Source organism: Canis lupus, chromosome 35 (genome assembly GCF_048164855.1).
Source record: "Canis lupus baileyi chromosome 35, mCanLup2.hap1, whole genome shotgun sequence".
In the NCBI taxonomy this organism is placed as follows: Eukaryota; Metazoa; Chordata; class Mammalia; order Carnivora; family Canidae; genus Canis; species Canis lupus.
The window spans coordinates 7,675,945-7,695,338 of NC_132872.1; the positions used below are offsets into that span (position 1 = coordinate 7,675,945).

Genomic DNA, 19,394 nt, shown 5'->3' on the forward strand with positions numbered 1-19,394 from the left:
CTTGTTACTGAGTAATAAGCAGCATTAATAGGACAATCTGTTCATTTTTTTCACCATCAGCTTCCTCCGTCCCCTTTCTCAGAGCCCCAAACAAAGCACTTTCTCTGTACCCTCTGGCTGCTACACTTTTCCCAGTAACACCATCTGGGCTGTGTTAAGGGAGGTCTAGGCAGAGATGGCATTTGGGGGCTGAAAGTGGGAGAGGTACTCAGATTTGGCTTTTCCTCACCTCTGGTACCTATTCTGGTCTCTTTCTCCCTGAAATGTTCTTCACCTTAGCAGTCCCAGGGAGCATTCGCACAAGGGAGCGTCTTGGGATGTTCAACTCACTATTGAGGTCACAAAGAGGCAGGAAATGTCAGTGTAACGAGGCAAAATAACCAGTTGTGAGCTTGACAAGATCTGGGTCAGTGTTTCTTAACCCTTCTCATTCTTTGACTTACCCTTGGATGTCTAAATATACTAAAGACAGGTAGTTCTCAGAGAATAAGTGCTTGGGAGAGGCCCTGGAAGGGTCTGCAGGTAACTAAGAGAAAAGCAAAAGGACAGGAAAAAAGAAGGGAAGGACAAGTTCAAAGAACAGTGATGGGGGGCAGCCTAGGTGGCCCAGCGGTTTAGTGCCGCCTTCAGTCCAGGGCCTGATCCTGGAGACCCAGGATTGAGTCCAGGTCGGGCCCCCTGCGTGGAGCCTGCTTCTCTCTCTGCCTCTCTCTCTCTCTCTGCCTCTCTCTCTCTCTCTCTCTCTCTTTCTCTCTCTCTCTCCCCCTCTCTCTCATGAATAAATAAATAAAATCTTAAAAAAAAAAAAAAACAGTGAGGGATAGGGAGGTGTGGTAAAGGAGGGAGGAAGGAGGGAGGAGGGCAGAGAACAAAAGGCATTCTGCTTAGCTTGGTCAGTGTGGACAGACTGTGGCAATTGCCTCCCTTGTAAATGAATGTGCTGGCTCCAGTTCTCAGAGAAAGTGAGGCTCACTTGTGAAGAAAGGCAGGGATAGCCCCTTCTTCAGTATGTATGTGACCATTGGTTCATTTCTCAACTTTGCCCATGAGACCATGACCTTCTCGAGCCTACAACTTGTTTATAATTATCTTGGTGTCCCCAGCACCTAGCACTATGCCCAGTGCATGGTTGATGCTCACAGATGTTTGTCAAAAGAAATAAATCAAGAAAAGAAGAGCGGCTGAGCCAGAACTGTCTTAAGGGGGATGCCAGTGAGGCCACACACAGGGGCTGAGGTCACCTGGGAAGCCAGGCTCAGGTATCTCATCATGGATGACAGTGTTGTTGATTCCCCTAAGTTTAAATCCCTGTTACTATACCCGAAAGCTGTGTCAAAAGAAAGCATTTTAAATGAACTCTCTTCTCCACTAATTTTTGTACAATAGTTTTCCCCACTGCGATGCCAGGGCTTAAAGTCACCCATGTGTCTGTGTGGCTTTCAGCAAGTTGCATAACTTCTTTGTGGCTCAGTTCCCCCAACTGTAAACTGGGATAATAACACCTACCTCATACAGTTGTTATGAGGGTTCAATGAATTAATTCTTGTAAAGTGGTTAAACTGTGCCTGGCACAGAGTAAAAATTATATAAGCATGTGTCTTAGAAAATTGTTTGGGAAACACAGATTTAAGATTAGAAATCCTGTTTTTCTTGTTTTATATAAAAATCCCCCTTCTTTGTGTTCAATTTATTCCTGAGGGAAGGGTCTTCTAAATAGATCTGGCAAAGTAAGGGTAACCCTTTGGTTCAGCCCACTTCTTGGGCAACAGAAGTCTCTCCTTGAACCCCTTCTAGGTCAGGCACAGTTTGGGGAACACAGCCACCTGTAGGACTCAAATATTAGGGCAGGCCTAGAAGAAAAGGTATAGTTGGAAAGTCAATCTGATTTTGTTTTGGGTGGAGCCAAAAGACACAACTAATTTCCTTTATAGAAATATTATGTACTTTGTAATAGAAAAATACCTACTATGTGTCGCTTAATACTTGTCTGATTTAAGACTTGTAACCACCCCACAAAGTGGTTATTGTTTCTGTTTTACAGATGAGGAAACTGTAACTGGGAGAGGCCAGGTAACTAACCCAAAGTCACACAACTGGTTAGAAGCAGAGCCAGAGTTTGAACTGAAATCTGACTTGATTCCAAAGCCGTTTTGGCTTTCCCTGACACAAGTTCCAGAGCATGTGCTACAGGCGTGCTACCAGAAGACAGAAGGAATTTCAATCCGGCAGGGCAGGGACCCAGGCTGAGGTTTTCTTAGGACACCAAGGTTTCCTTAGGAAAAGCAAGTTGGTCTAGTTCTATAAGCCGATTGCAAAACCTCCATTGCTGAGTCGTTGAACAGTGTCGTGGAGGCTGGAAGGCAGCTCTCTAAAGCTACCTGGTCACTCCCACCCCCTTAGAGAAGTTCAATGCCAAATACACTTGATACTGAAAGCAAGTACCCCTCTTGTTTAACAAAGTTATGGCCAATCCTCCAAGGTCGAAGTTTCTTCTCAAACATCGTGCCCTTTAAGTGGTACAAAAAGATGAAGAGGGACAAGAGTTCTAGAAGACCCTATGACAACTAGGAACAGGGCAGACCACAGATCTTCTGCTGAGACTCAAGGAGGGCCATAGAATCCCTTCAACTCAAATCCACTTTGCTGAAAAACTTTCACTGCTCCCACTTCCTCAAGAGGAATCTTGATTTGGGGTTCAAGACCCTCCATTATGGAGTTCTGTCCCCGCCCCGCCCCCCCATTCTCAACTCACCTAAAACTCTCCTACCTGCTTCTGCCACATGGGTTTCTGTTACCAAAGCATGCCAGCACTGCCTCGGGCCCTAACTTTTGTTCACACCAACCCATCTCTCCCTCATTCTAACTGCCCTGGCCTGAAGTGACATCGCTTCCTTCCTGGCCAATTCCAACTGGCTTCAAAATGCATTTGGTGATGAATTATATACTCCTGTGATGCCCCGGACAACAATTCTATTGTTTGGAGCTGTTACATAAATCCTTTGTTGTTAAATTTTCACATGTTCATTTCTTGCCCCTCCAACTAAATTATCAGGGATTAGAAGGCAAGAGCAACGTCTAATTTATGTTCACTAGTTCATGACCACAGTATCTTGCCCGCCGCCTGGTGCTTTGTAGATCCCAAACATTTCTAGGTTTTTAAATACTGATCAACCCTCTTTCTGCTCCTGCCTTTCTGTTTGCTCAAGAGGATCTCGAGCAAATGAAAAGAAACCCAGCAGTATCTTTCTTTCATACTGAATCTGGAGGTTAGCGTTTCAGAGGATCCCTCCTGTCTCGTTAGTGAAAGTCCACTATGTGCCAAGCATTATGATAGGGCCTCACAGATAATGCTGGACAAAATCAAGCCAACAGGACCCAAGTTGGGAGATCCCTTAAACTCTGGACCTAATTTCCCCAACAGCCTCAAAACAAACAGATAAAAACCAGCAACGCAAAAACCACTTCTCTAGATGGTTCCTATGAATACCTTCAGGAAGCGTAATGGTCCTGAAAAGAGGGAGACCAGGTTATTTCAGCTGCTGTTGCTACTGCTCCCACCATAAAATATAGCACAGAAATGGAAACAGGATACAGATCTGTCAAACATAATTCTAATGTCACAAGGAGGCACTTTTACACTCAGGAAAAGAAGGCCATACCAGTGGAATGCAGCCAGATGTCTTCTTTCTAGCAGTTATCCCTATTATTCCAGAACTACAAGAATCTCATGACTGGGCTGAGTAGCTTGGGTCTTGCACTAAAAGCCATTGCTGTCAATCCACATCCTAAAGGGATTTCTTCTCTCGGAAGCCCTGCCTGCAGTTTCCAGGACATCCCAGATCAAGGTAGGATCTTTAGGGATGCCTAGGTGGCTCAGTCAATTGAGTGTCTGCCTTTGGCTCAGGGTCCTGGAATCAAGCCCTGCATCAGGCTCCTTGCTCACCGGGGAGCCTGCTTCTCCCTCTGCCTGCCACTCCTCCTGTTTGTGCGCACGCTCTCTCTCTCTCTGAATAAATAAATAAATAAATAAATAAATAAATAAATAAATAAATAAATAAATAAATAAATAAATAAATTCTTAAAAAAAGAAGATAGGATCTTTATATTAACATATGTATTTTTTAAAAGATTTTATTTATTCATGAGAAACACAAAGAGAGAGGCAGAGACATAGGCAGAAGGAGAAGCAGGCTCCTTGTGGGGAGCCTAATTTGGGACTTGATCCCAGGACCCCGGGATCATGACCTGAGCCAAAGGCAGGTGCTCAACCACTGAGTCACCCAGGCTTCCCAACATATATATTTTTTTAACTTCACAAGTTGATTTTCATATACAGCCAGAATTGAGAACCATTGGGCTTTGGTTCTGGCCTCCTGGGATGCCACAGTGAAGGTTCCGCTTCCATCCATCATCTCCAGCCCCTGGTCTGGAGCAATCGCACAGCTCCCAGGTGTTAAGGAAAGCAGATGGGCTCTGAATATTCTGTACTCTCCTATACTCTCTCCTGGGCTCTTCTTTCATCTCAAGCATAGATTCCCCGTCCTCCATGAGCCTTTTCCTGTACACTTTGGCCCACTACACCTGCCCTCTGCAACAGTTATGATCCAACATCTGTCCAGCACATACTTACTCATCACGTGGCACTGGAATGCAGCCCCTCACATGGGCATTCTTTGTCTCCTGAAATCACAAGCTCCTCAGAGACAATAGCCATTCTTTGAAGTTCTTTTTGTTCAGACAGGTATGAACATGGAATGGACATAAAAGGTACCTGAATATTGAGTGGAGAGATGTATTACACGCCTATCATAAAGCAGATAAACAGTAAACAAATAAAAGATGAAATAATTTCCCATATAAAGTATAATAAGAAATAAACCAAAGTAAAGATAGGGGGAATGAATACAAAAATGAATTTATCAAATGTCTAGTAAATTCAAATTCCACAAACATTTAATTTATATCCACCCAGTGTTTCCTACCAGATTGTAAAACCACTGGGTGCTCACACTATTTTGCTAAGGCTGGTACAACAAAGTACCAGGAACTGGATAGATTAAACTACAGAACGTTTTTGTCTCCCAGCCGAGAAGTTCTAAGTCCAAATGCAGAATGTCAGCAGGATTGATTCCTTCAACAGGCTTTCAGGGATCTGTTCCAGATCTCTCTAATATGCATCCTAATGACCTTACTTCATAACATAATTCCCTTTGTAAAAAATTCTGTCTCCAAAAAATGTCACACTTGAAGTACTGGGTGTTAGGACTTGACCATACGAATTTTGAAGGAACACAATTCAGCTCATGACAGTGTCCACAAAGTTTTCACCTTTCCATTAGGATCTACATGCCATTGGGGTTTACCACTTCAAGATTATTTCAGTCACTTTTAATCTCCTTGGGGGCAGGAACTCTGTTGTTGATACCTATTTCTCAAGTCACTAGGATCACGCCTGGCACATAGAAGATATTTCACAAATGTTAGATTGAATTCACTTTTGTTCAAGAAGACTCAGGGCAAAGGGTGAAGAAGCCATTTAACCCAGGAAATCAAAATAGGATGATAGCCTGCAGCAATTCCTGAAACTCTCTGAGTCAAAAGGAAATTATGTTTCCATGACACAGAATCTGTCTCTGGATTTCTTAATTAGGGATATTTGCATGATGAGAGGAGACTTGCTTTCTCTCCTCTCAAATCAATGGCCTCAGCCTTTGACATCAGAATTATCTCTACAGCAACTACATGAGTCACTGAGAGAAGGTCTGACTCTCAGTGGGGGAATGAACAGCCGGAAAGAGGGAAAACATCCTAAGATAGAGATCCCTTATCAGAATATACAGGAGAAAAGAAGGGCCCATAGCTCAGCCTCTCGGTTACAAATATGGCAGAAAGAGCAAAATAGCTTTAACCGAGTGTCTTCCCATCTTGGAAATATGCTATTTCCCTTTCAATAGTAAAAGGTCTCAAAAAGGTCTGAGTAAAAAGGTCTCCAAAGCCCCATACCAACTGGGCCCTTGCCCTCAGTCCCTGGACCAGCTGTGAAAAGCTCAACATCCAACAACCCAGAAAGAAGACATGGTGGGTGTGAGAGGTATGAGCTCTTACCACCATCCTGCCTCACAATCATTGATTCATTGAGACCTCTTGTGTGTCTGTATTGTTCCCTATAGATCAGATAGGGTCATTCAATCTAGCCACCAAAGATTCTCTGAATGTGGGTATTCCTTACCTAAGGACATGCTTCCCATGTCTTCTTTCATCACTAAAAGCTTTGAATGAAGATCTCACTCAGCAAGGCTTTATCAGAGTGGACAGCATTCTTAAGATCTATTCAGAAAATCTAGAAAGAGAAATCAGATGGTTAAGCAAGAAAGAGTTCCCATGCTTTCTTTTCTATCAACTGGCAGCCTGCAGCAGGTATCAGTCCTCCAGGTTGGACACCAAACAAAACTCTAAGGAAGACTTTTGGAAGAGGATCCACAAAGCTAAGACAGGTCAACCAGAATTTCAAATACCAAATAAAGAAGAGAATCTTTTCCTCATACTGCTGTGAAGAGGCTACAGAAGAGCCACAGTGCAGCTGAAAACAGTTAAAAACCATTAAATCGGAGTTGTCAACAGTACCTCTGAGGGAAAGACCAGAGATGGCCAAGACCAAATCCTTGAACTACAGCTTCCCAAGGGAGCTCTGGGGAGAGAACTCTTGCAGCAAATGCACACAGCTTATGATTGTAATCTTCACTCCAGGAAGTTGGACTAGACCATGTAAGAGCTGGGAGGAATTTGTTTTCCACTCTAGCCAAAAGCCTACATTAGTGTTTCTCAAATGAAATGAAGAAGATGTTTGCAGAGAATCATAAGGTCTCGCTGAGATTTTTTTTAATTAGGCTTTTTATTTTAATGATGCTATTAAAAATAATTCTTAGCTTGTTCTCAATCATCTAGATGCTTTAGAATGCTCCGTGAAATTTCAGTACCTAAGATTGCGCTTTGTGAAGGTTTTCACAAGCCAAGTTTAAATGGTGTCAAGGCCTGCTGTATAGTAAGGATACTGAAATGGTTTGACTATAAACAAAGTAGTGGCAGAACAAGTCATCACATGGCAAATGATAAATGTGGAAGATTGTGTTCTCCACAGATGGGCTCAGCAATATTCCTCGTCCTACATGCATCTTCAGAACCTTGTCACTATCTCATCAAGAGGCAAAGCCTGTATTTCCTCCCCTTTGATCTCCATGGGCTTTTGTGACTGCTTCAACAAATAGAATGTGGTAGAAATAATGCTGCATGACCTCCCAGGCTAAGTCATAAAGAAGAGCGCTTTTTCCTGGCTCTTTCTATCTGAACCATTGTACTTGGAACATAGTTCTAAGTTGCAAAGAAGCTCAGGACCCATGAATAGACCACACCTAGGTATTTTGGCTGAAAGATCCAGATAAGGTCCCAGTGAGCACCCAGCATTGATTGCCAGGCATGTCAGCAAGCAAACTTTATATCAGGGCAGGTTCTGAAATGGCCAAGTCTGACCCATCGGCCATCTTATAAATAGTTTTATTGGAACACTACCATGCCCATATATTTGTCTATGATTTCTTTTGTGCTACAATGACAGAGTTTAGTGGTTACAACAAATTATATGGTCCTCAAGGGTGAGAATAATATATTGTTGGTGGTTGTTGTTGTTGTTGTTGTTGTTGTTGTTGTTTTTACAGAAAAACTTTACTGGTCTCTGTATTAGACAATTCTAGCTCCCAATCTTCAAGCCACCTCAGGTAAGTCCTAGTGAAGCAGAGATGAACCATCCTTACCACTCTCTCCCCAAATCATAGATTTGTGAGCAATACAAGTGTTGTTTTATGCCACAAATTTGGGATTATTTGTTTCATAACAATAAATAACTGAAACAGCTTAATAAGCATGCTGTTTTCAAGAGGACTTGGCCAAAGTAGGTGATTCCATAATCAGATTCTACTGCTTAGGGATCCCTGGGTGGCGCAGCGGTTTGGTGCCTGCCTTTGGCCCAGGGCGCGATCCCGGAGACCCGGGATCGAATCCCACATCGGGTTCCCGGTGCATGGAGCCTGCTTCTCCCTCTGCCTGTGTCTCTGCCTCTCTCTCTCTCTCTGTGACTATCATAAATAAATAAAAATTAAAAAAAAAAAAAAACACATCCCAACTAGGGGTTGTCCTTTAAAAAAAAAAAAAAAAAAAAAAGATTCTACTGCTTAGAGCTTATCTTCGTGTTTACCAACTTGCAGCAGTTCATTAGCAGCAAGAAGTAGATAATTGCAATAAAGGATTTTTCCATTCCCAACTCTAATAAGAATTAGATTAGATGCCCCCTGTAATTCAGATTTTAATAACATCACAATGCTAATCTTATTTCCAAGAAAAGAAAATTTTACACTATTATCTAGTAACACCTCATTAAAATTGGTCTTCAAGAATTGCTTGCTGGCATCTTATGGGTAAGTGTGTGGTCTGATTATCTTGCACTATCAAACCAAGCTTTGATGTTACTAGTGACATTTTCTATAACATACTTATGCAGTTATTCTCTGCATTAAAACATTTGAAGTCAAAATGCAGAAAAAATTAAATATACAGCCAAAACCAAAAGTCTTTTGATTATTAATCAATTTGGGGGTTTTGTTTCAGCAAAACATTGTCTCTCACATTAAATTTAATCATACAGGATTTTGTGGATTTTTAGGTTTAGTTTGATAATTTGGTTTGCTAATTGTGTAAGCTGCAAATAAAGCTGTGAGTGTAGGATTCATACCTACATTTTCGTGTGTGTGTGTGTGTGTGTGCATAAGCAAGATCAGAATAGGTGGTAGAGAAAATCTGTACTATATAATTTTTTTCCTTTAAAAGAGGCCTGTCCAGACACAAAAAGACAGATATTGTATGGTTCCTGACATGAGGTGCATAGAATAGTCAAATTCATAGAGACAGAAAGTAGAATAGTGTTGCTAAGAGCTGAGGATAAAGGGAATTAGGGAGTTATTATTATTATTTAATGGGTATGGAATTTCAGTAGGAGATAATGAGAAAATTCTGGAAATGGATGGTGGTGATGGTCACACAACAATATGAATGCATTTACTGCCACGGAATTTTATACGTAAAAATGGTTAAAATGGTAGATTTTGTGTTATTTATATTTTATCAAATTAAAAAAAGAGAGAGAGTCTGGTACCTTTCCCAAATCCCAGCCCAAGCCAAAAGCAGCTGAAGGTCTCCCTGGACAATTTCCCTCAGGCCTAGATGCTTAACCTAGACCTTTGAGGTTTTAATACTCAGAGGTAAATAGAGCCCTTTTGTAAAGGGACACCAAAGAATTAGCACCCAGGAGAAGAGCATCTGACTGTCTCTTGCTCAGACTCAGAGCAGCACCAGCCTGAGCCACTCACCCTGGACTTTTGGTAACGGGCCCCTTACAACCCCTGAGCATGTGAGGGAAGTGGTGATTCCAAAGAGAAGGCCAGGCGTTCTGAAAGAATGCCAATCACCTACAGGCCTCAAAAGCTTCATCCCTAACTGTGCCCTCATTCGGGTTTTGTCCCACACCAAATGGGAATTCCTCCTTCTGAAAGAGGGCAACCTTTGAGCAACACTGGAGACGGAGGCAGAGTGAAGGAAATGGAAGGTCTGGAGGCACAGCGGAGGAAATGGGGTGATTAGAGAGGAGATTCAGGGTAGACATTCAAAGGAAATGGCACCCAGAGGTGCTTTACATTCTTTATCGCCTTTAAAAATCTTCACAATAACATTAACTGTTTTATCTCCACTTTATAAAAAAAAGGAAACTGAGGCCAGAGCCAACTTCCTAAATCGTCCCACAGCTCAGAAAAAGCCAGGATGAGAACAAGGCCTGTCCAATCACAAAATCCCGTTTCCTGCCCCCTCCTCCCTGCCCACCCCCACCGTGGACTCATTCTAATCCTCCCTCTCACCTGCTCTGTAATGGCTCCGACTCGCTGCACATCAGCCTCCTCATCTGAAAATACCTCTTCACGGCCTTGAGGAGCCCTAGGCTCTCAGAAGCCCTCTGTCAAATGTAAGAATTTGGCGAACAGTAAGGAACCGCAGAGAAGTAGAGGCCGGCGGGAAAACTGGCAGCAGAAGAGAGCCATGCCGACCCCTCCTGGTGCCAGAAGAGCCCCCACATCATTCAAGGGGCACCGATACCCTAAATGCTCTTTCTTGAGAGCATTTAATTTAACATGTGGGTGCTCCCAGAAACAAAGCCCTTCTATAAGAAAGTGAGGCATGCTAAGCACTCTTTATAGCCAAATAGTACCGCAGCCCTTTCTGGCCATGCTGAAAACAGCTCTAAAAATAATATCTTGAGCGGCTTCTATTTGCTCCTTCCCAGGAGAAGGTAAACAAGTAAACTCAAAGGCAGCTGCTGCCCGGCCACCTCTTCCTGTATTTGTTTCTTGTCTCTCAAGGGCAGCCGGCTCCCCGACCCCCACCCCAGCCCTTCCTGCTGTCCCCCACTCCCCCATCAGTCCCTCTCCTCTACCAGATTGGACATGAGAGCAGCAGCAGTCACTGACATTTTCTGAGTAATCCTTTACACTTTTGTATGAGTTAATTTTTTGTGTAATTCTGCCCATTTGACATTTTTATCATTGGGCACATATTCTCCAGGAAGCAAATGAAGGAGCCAGGGCCTTCAGAAGAGGGCGGAAGAGGTTATACTAAATGGCTTGTAGAGGCCAGGCGGGTTCCTTACCTGAAGGGACTATGAACACCTAGGAGAAAACACAGGCAGTAAGCTTCTTGACATCTGTCAGAGCAATGTTTTTTGGCTCTGGTTCCAAAGACAAAGAAAACAAAAGCAAAAATAAACAAAATGGGACTACATCAGACTAAAAAGCTGCACAGTGAAGGAAACCATCAACAAAACAAAAAGACAACTTACTTAACAGGAGAAGATATTTTCAAACTGGACATCTGGGTACGCCTGGGTGGCTCAGGGGTTGAGCATCTGCCTTCGGCTCAGGTTGTAAGCCTGGGGTCCCGGGATCGAGTCCCACATCGGGCTCCCCGCAGGGAGCCTGCTTCTCCCTCTGCCTCTGTGTCTCTGCCTCTCTCTGTGTGTCTCTCATGAATAAATAAATAAAATCTTTAAAAAATCAACAAATTGGACATCTGATAAGGTTTTTATATCCAAAATATATAATGGGCTCATATGACTCAATAATAGCCCCCAAAAACCCCAATCATCCAATTTTTTAAAGGACAGAGGAAGGACACCTGGGTGGCACAGTTGGTTAAGCATCCGACTCTTGGTTTCAGCTCAGTTCATGATCTCAGGGTCCTGGGATCAAGCTCCACATCAAGACCCATGTTGTGCTCCATGCTCAGCACAGTCTGCTTAAGACTTTCTCTTCCCCTGCTCCTCCCCACCCCCTGCTCCCATGCTCTCTTGTGCTCACTCTCAAATAAATAAATAAATCTTTTTAAAAAAAAAAAAAAAAGGAAAGAGGAAAAAGGACAGAATATCTCAATAGACATTTTTCTGAAGAAAATATATAGATGGCCTACAGGCACATGAAAAGATGCTCAACATCCCTCATCGTCAGGGAAATGCAAATGAAAACCACAGTGAGATACCACATCACACCTATCAGAATGGCTAGAATAAAAAAGATGAGAAATAACAAGTATTGGCAAGGTTGTGGAGAAAAGGGAACCCTTGTGCACTGTTAGTGGCATCTAACTCAGCGTGGCCACTATGGAAGACAGTATGAAGTTTCCTCAAAAATTTAAAAATTGAGCTACCATATGATCCAGCAATTCCATTACTGAGCACCTATCCAAAGAAAATGAAAACACTAATTTAAAAAGATTTATGTACCCCCTATGGTCATTGCAGCATTATTTACAATAGCCGAGATACAGAAACAACCTGTGTCCATCAATGGATCAATGGATAAAGACATCTTGTTTATCTTCTTTTATTCATTCACCCATTGATGGATGGATGAATATACATATTGTAATGTACACACACACACACACACACACACACACTGGAATACTCCTCAGCCATAAAAAAAAAGAATGAAATCTTACCATTTGCAACAATGTGGATGGACCTTGAGGGTATTATGTTCAGGAAAATAGGGGATCCCTGGCTGGCTCGGCGGTTTGGCACCTGCCTTTGGCTCAGGGCATGATCCTGGAGTCCTGGGATTGAGTCCCTCATTGGGCTCCCTCCAAGGAGCCTGCTTTTCCCTCTGTCTGTGTCTCTACCCCTCTCTTTCAGTTGGAAAAGTCCTAGCTCTCCCATGCCATTCTTCTGTGAAGTCTTTCCTACGTCTTTTCCCAAAACTTAATCCCATCCTCTTACCATATATGTTCAAACCATATTTGTTGTACAACTACTAAAGAGTTAATACATCATTCCATTGCTATTTGCTCACAGGTAGCTTCCTCACTAGACAGCAAGTGTCTAGGGCAGCCCTGGTGGCCCAGCGGTTTAGCGTCGCCTTCAGCCCGGGGTGTGATCCTGGAGACCCGGGATCGAGTCCCGTGTCAGGCTCCCTGCACAGAGCCTGCTTCTCCCTCTGCCTGTGTCTCTGCCTCTCTCTCTCTCTCTCTCTGTCATGAATAAATAAAAATAAAATCTTTAAAAAAAAGAAAAGACAGCAAGTGTCTAGAGAGCAGGGATAAAGTCTTATGTATTTATTTCTGATTCCCACAGTACCAGCCCATCAAGCTGCCAACTACCACCTGGACAGCAGGTAGATATTAAAGAGAAAAGAACCCCGTTACCTTCTCTGTAAGTCCCAGCTGTCCAGAACTAACCATTATCCAGTCACTGAGCAATCTCACATCATCTCTTCTACCCTGTCCTAGGACCTGAAGAGCTGAATCAGTCAGCATCACTAGGTAGGTGGGTGAGGAATGAGTGTGTGTAGGTGAGGATTTATATATGCAGCGGGGTACAAATACTAACATATGTCTGGATTCCTCTTGGACACTAACCAGTTCCTTTATCCCTGCTTGCTCATGAAGAAATGTCACATGTCTGGGAGGAGATTACAAAGGCCAGGTAGATTAAGGCTATTTTCATTTGCCTTAAAGGTGACTTCCTTTCCAGCTGCAAGAAACATATATCCACAGAAGAACATAATTTTGAATTACATCCTAGAATGTTTTTCATCTGCTCTGCTTCCTTCAAAGTCATGCAGCTAACGGGTAGTCCTGGGACCAGTAGTATGAGCATTACCTGGGAACTTGCTAGAAATGCAGAATCTCAGACTCCACCCAGATCTGCTCAATCAGTCTACATTTTTACAAAATCCCCAGGTGATTCATATGCACATTAATATGAGAAGACTGATCTATAACATATCTCGAGGCCACAGTATTTCATGGGAGTGTGGTATCTTTGTAAACTCTGGAGTGCTCTATCTTGTCCCCAAAAGTCAGGATCATGGTGGGATCAAATTCTGCACACCTCAATTATTTAACAGAAAGTCCATTATTTGGCAGTGTTGGGGCATTAAACAACCCTGACACTTCTTCAAGATATTGAGAGTTAAACATTCCAAATGATGGAATCCTGGAGCCCTGAGGTCTTTGTCAGGGTCTCAGAAGATTCCATAACAGAAACTATGTCATGATACCTGTGGTCACATGAGGTAGTGTATAGACCAGATAAAGACAACATGAAGGGTATCTCATAGGCTCCGAGAAACCACTACAGTTGAGGTTTTCTTAGTAACTGCAGCAAAGTATGAGAATTAGCAAACCACTTTGGTGGGAGTGAGGGAGTCATGTGATATTGATTGGGCATGTTTCATATTCATGAAGTCTGAAGAGGCCCCTGACCAAATTATGGTAAATGCCAGAAATCCTCCACAGTGCAGTAGATCCAGGGAGGATGGCCTTGCCCTGAACTTCAATCACACTCTGCCTTCTGTATTTGGTGCAGGACACTGTTCCCAGGCCTTCCTAAGGTGAGATGAATTATGGGTCAGAGCAGAGCATATTCTCAGGGATGATAGGAACTGAGTCCATAAAAGTAGAAATGGAAGAAAATGAGGTCAAAGGAGGAAAACATGGGATGGGATTGGAACTGAAAACTATTCCGTCTACAGCTCGATCTTATCAAGTGTTGACCTCGGTCTCTAGAAAGCTTGTATCACTTAGTTTCTTGTTTATCTTTTCCTTGGTGTGTAGGCAGTGACTCTTTGCCTCCCTGCTCAGGTCCTAATGGACCCCTTTCCTCCTCTGTCTCCAACCACATTGGCTTTTCCTAACAGAATCTGATGGGTACCAACAGTCCCTAATGTGGAAACTGTCATTGACCCATGAAGTGACCAGTTAGAAACTGGTTCCTAGACCAATATGAGCATTTATGTATCTTTAATTATACATATATAGAGAGAGATATAGATGAATATATATTATACATAAGTTTTATGATAACAATTTAATAACACTTTCATATTTTTAATATTTATTAATTTTGTGGTAACAGTTTAATAATAATATTTGTTATTAAACTATTACCACAAAAATTACCCATAAGCCCTTCACCTAAATCCAACTATTTTTATCTATCATTTTTGTGTGCCTTAAGATGACAAATAAACACATCTGAATATAACTCATGTTGTCCCAGGCCACACCTGTCTAAAATAAAAGTTAGTCATGGTAAAAATGGCATTTCTCTGGCTCTGCTGTCACCTTCAATTTTGGGAAATCTGACCACTCTCAAATTCCACCCAACTATTTCTGGGAGTCCCTAAAACTAAGCAGGAGTGGAGATGAGGAGGATCTCTTGCATTTTCCCAAACAAGGTTTTTTTTTAGTTACAAAGTATCTCTACCATCCCTCCACTCCTCCTTGTTCTGGAAGCTTTATGTTATCCTCCTACATGTCTCTACACCCAAACTGTAACTAATTTCCCAACATCTCCACCCCATAGGGCCCTACTAGGCTTGTTATAGATTTAGAGTCCTCTCAAAGGTCCTCCTGGAGCCTTCATCCCTGCCTGAGCCTCTCAATGTCTTACAAGATACTGGCTCTCCAACATGTTCCATAAGTACGGGGCTAAAGGACAACCTGAGTGAATGATGAGGTTCTGCACTTAGAATCATACAAGTGGACACACTCTCACTTCTAGGCAGACCCTTGGTTGTGTGTAATCACCAGTGCTATAGAAGTAGCTCCCTATCCTGAAAGCCTATCAAGACTCAAGTGATGGGTAGTGGTGTTAATGTGGGAGAGAATCTTAAAATTGCTTCCTCTAATTAGTTATTTTAAAATTTATGATCTCCTGCTTTAATGATTAGTGATAACAAATGGTGACACCCCTCACAACCTGACATCTCCATTAAGAACTAGGAAGTTGGATCGTTTTCCTGTAGTAATTCAAAGAATTGACTCAACGAGGCTATGAAAGCAGGCTTTTCACAGAGAACACATGAGAATTCGTTATTAGACATAAGTAAAATTGATTATGGGTAAGAGGAGTTGGTGAAAGTCTTTCATGTGGGTAAGATGGTATAAACATAGGCACAGAGGCAAGAAAGTACAAGGCTTATTCAGTGACTCATTTGGCTTTAACTACAGGTTCATGTAGGGAAACAGTAGTAGATGCAACTGGAAAGATTTGAGGCTGCCACATTGAAGAGAAATCTTAATGCCAGCTCAAGAGTCTGGATTTTTGCTGAAGACGCAGAGAAATACTGAAATACTTTGTGGATGTGAATAATATGATGAAATAGGTATTTTACAGAAAATTGTTCTGGTGCTTGTATTCAGAAAATGTAGGGGAGAAAATCTGAAGGATATAGAGACAAATATATTTAATTGTACCTAAGTCTTTGGATTTCTCTGAATCTTGCTTTAAATATCTTGTTGAAATACAGGTATCATTGAGTATACATTATTCTTGACAATCTAAAAAATTCTGTATTTGATTGCAAAAAATACATGAGTGATGGAGCACTCTGTTATTCCATCAAACACCATTATTGGAAGCTCAGCTGCTTAAAACATCAGACTATTTATCTAATTTACCAGACTATTAGACTATATGTAATTTACTACATCTAATTTACCTGTTGGTAGGTAGAAGAATAAATAGCTTCTAGTAACATCAAATTCATCAAAGAGTTTGAAAAACAATGACGGGTATTCTGAATCAAACTTTTGGCTAGAAAACCATAAAATATGAGGTTAAATGTGTTCCAAATATGAAAGGACTAAATTCAGTTGGCCTCATAAAATTTTTTTCCTAAGATGTGTCTAAGTGTGCATCCATTTTTCCTATTTAAAAAATAAGTGACCTTTATTAAAGAACTTACATTTATGTTAAACTTTTATTTTGGTTTGGTTTGGTATGCATCAAGCTCTTTTGTTTTACATTATCACCTTTTCCAAAATTTTGCAGAAGTAAAGGAAATTTTTTATTTTTACTTTGCCTTTCTATATTTGGAAAACTCCCTACCTATGAGTCTTAGTGGGAGCATAATTTGCCTTCCACTTTTGAAGCTGGAAGTTAAGATTCTTACTTTCTAGCCCCTTTGTCCTTGCACATGGGAAAGTATCCTAACCTTGGTCAAAAAGGTGTGAACCCCCTGGACTTTGAAGGAAGGGCTATAGTCAAAAAGAGTCAGGTACTCATTTTGAAGACAGGTGAAGGCAGAAGACCTTCCAGGTCAGCAGCAGTGGTATCTGGCAATTGAAGCTGGACAACACTGTAGGTTGTCGTGGCTAGGGGTTAATGAAATAGTAGCGTCCTTACCAGAATGGTTCTTGGTGAAGTTTGGGGCTCCCTGGTAACGCCTTCCTTCCAAATTCGGTTATATAGATTACCAAATGGTTTTGTGAACTCCAAATATCTTCTCAATAAGTTCTTCTTCCATCTAAATCAGCCCTGGTTAGTTTCAAGCTTGCAAGAATTTGGCTGATATGACAAGTCCATTGTTTAAATTAAAAAAGAAAAGAAAGGGCAGCCCCAGTGGCCCAGCGGTTTAGGGCCACTTTCAGTCCGGTGTGTGATCCTGGAGACCCGGGATCTAGTCCCATGTTGGGCTCCCTGCATGGAGCCTGCTTCTCCCTCTGCCTGTCTCTCTCTCTCTCTCTCTGTCTGTCATGAATAAATAAATAAAATCTTAAAAAAAAAAAAAGAAAATATAGACAAAGCAAAAAAGTGAAATCGCTCATAATTTCCTTTATGATAACCTTTAACATTGCCTCAATAGCCATTTAGAATTTGTTTTACACAACTATATACATTAAAATACATACCCGTGCACACACCCACAGTTAGTTTGAGTGCTTTGGATGCAAATAACAGGAAACTCAACTCAAATTATTTATAACATAGCTACTATTCTTGGCATCCTGACCTTTAACCTTACCTAGCCCTCAGAGACTAAAGAATAGAGACTGACCTCCATGCCATCCTTAAGAATCCTGGCTTGTCACCTATGAGTCTATCAATATCATTTTATAGTCAGGGGGTCCTGGATTCCACTAACCACAGTGACCACCACTTGATTGAGTGTGGTACCAGCAGTTGCCTGCAGAGCCCCAGCCTTTCTGCACCAACAGACATCCACCCTCAGGAGGCTGAGCAAACCCGTCTTGGACTATGCCATCTGGTCCTATGACACCCATTCTGGTTCTCCTCCCTGGTCTCTTTGTGACCCTTCCTGCTTAGATCTAAGAGTATCCCTCAGATCTTGATTCCCATGGCTTGTCCTTTCTTGGCCCTGACAACTTCTACGATTGTCTTAAATTCTGGCCCTCAACCACCATATTTTTAGCCAGGGGGTGGAAGGGCAGAGGGAGACAGAAAGAATCTTAAGCAGGCTCCATGCCCAGCACAGAACCCAACACAGGGCTCTATATCCCAACCCTGAGATCGTGACCTGAGCCGAAATTAAAAGGCAGATACTTGACCAACGGAACCACCCAGGTGTCCCAGGACCACCTTTAATTCCACCATTTTCTCACAGAATTTCCACCTTTAATTGTTCTATGGCCTTACCTTAGCCAGCTCCTGACTTGTGATTTGGTGTTTTGGGTCCTACTGCTGATCCATCTCAGGATCCATGGTCCCTGAATCTGGTGCCAAGAATTGTGTCCACATACCATTTCTCTTTGTACCAATGAATACCCTATAATTCTGGAAAGCCTGGAAAAGGAAAGTAGAAGGAAAAAAAATCATCAAAATCTGGGTATTATATCAACAGAGACAATCTGGGAAAATTATGAGCCAATTTTTATTTTCCTCTTTACAGCTGTCTACACTAAAAAATTATGTTTTTTAAGTGTAATAGCTTTGACCATATGTAATCCATTAGCAGCTAAATAGGGTTTATCTATATTAGCATGATTTTTTAAATAATATCTTAAACCCAACTGACCATTTTTTCCCCTTTTACAGGGTGGCATGAATTGTTCCAATTCATAAAGGAAGGATAAAAAGAAAGATTGAATGGTCAGAACATCAGTTATTGGGTACGGCTAACTGCAGAAAGGCTCCCTTTGCTTATCTTTTAGGCAGCTTTAATGAGCCTGAATAAGCACCAACATCTCCCCTAACCCCCGGACTGAGGGTCTTTGAGCTTGGGTTTAGGAGCCAAAGGGAGAGAAGGGAATAGGATATGCAATATGTAGGGTCTGTAGAAGCTTCCATTTCATCCCAGATCTTCAATGGATTCTACTGCATACTCCAGTGTCTCATGTGAGATTTGGGGATGTGGGAGAAAGAAGGAAGATAGCACAAGACAGAGAGAGAACTGAGCTCCACTTTGGGTGGGACAGAACACAGGGAAGGAAGAGCCGCCCAAGATGAGATTAAAATGAGACAAATAGAAATCAGACTGGAGCCAGGGGACCCTGACAATATAGGCTTCCTGTCCCTGTAACCCAGTATGCCAGAAGGCAGAGCTACTTCCACAGAACGTAGGCAGGGAGTGGGGCACAGGGCCAGATGTTTCTTAAATCTAGAAGGACAGTCACCTTTGCTGGCATCTGGGTTTAGATACTGAATATTTTCATTTCCTAAAATCTACTTTTTCAAGAGCCTGTCATTATCTCTGTGTTATGCTGCCATAGAGAGTGTCACTTGCCCAAAGAGAAGAGCATGATCAACAAACTTCTCATGTAGAACTGACTTCTTGAACACTTTTCATTAGTCATCAGGGCCCCACTGACACTAAAGTCAAACAATTTTGCCTAAGAAGTTGCATATTTCATTGTACGAATACCTTAAACCTGCCCACCTCCGCCTGTGACAGCCAAAGAGTCAGAGAAAATCTGGGAATGCACACAGCTGATCGTGCAAGAGTGAGTGAAGACAGGCATCTGTGAGTAAACAGATCCTACCTAATACACAAATGAATGTT

General features: G+C 42.1%; 1 long non-coding RNA gene and 1 pseudogene across 1 annotated transcript; one reads left to right on the forward strand and one right to left on the reverse strand.

Moving 5' to 3' along the window:
* Positions 1-19,394, reverse strand: part of LOC140624656 (large ribosomal subunit protein eL32-like) — a 55,874-nt pseudogene that overhangs the window by 8,377 nt on the left and 28,103 nt on the right.
* On the forward strand, positions 904-12,911 carry LOC140624657 (uncharacterized). The gene is made up of 4 exons (XR_012024107.1): positions 904-1,259; positions 2,042-2,070; positions 12,722-12,761; positions 12,877-12,911. It is a non-coding gene; the product is annotated as an uncharacterized lncRNA (long non-coding RNA).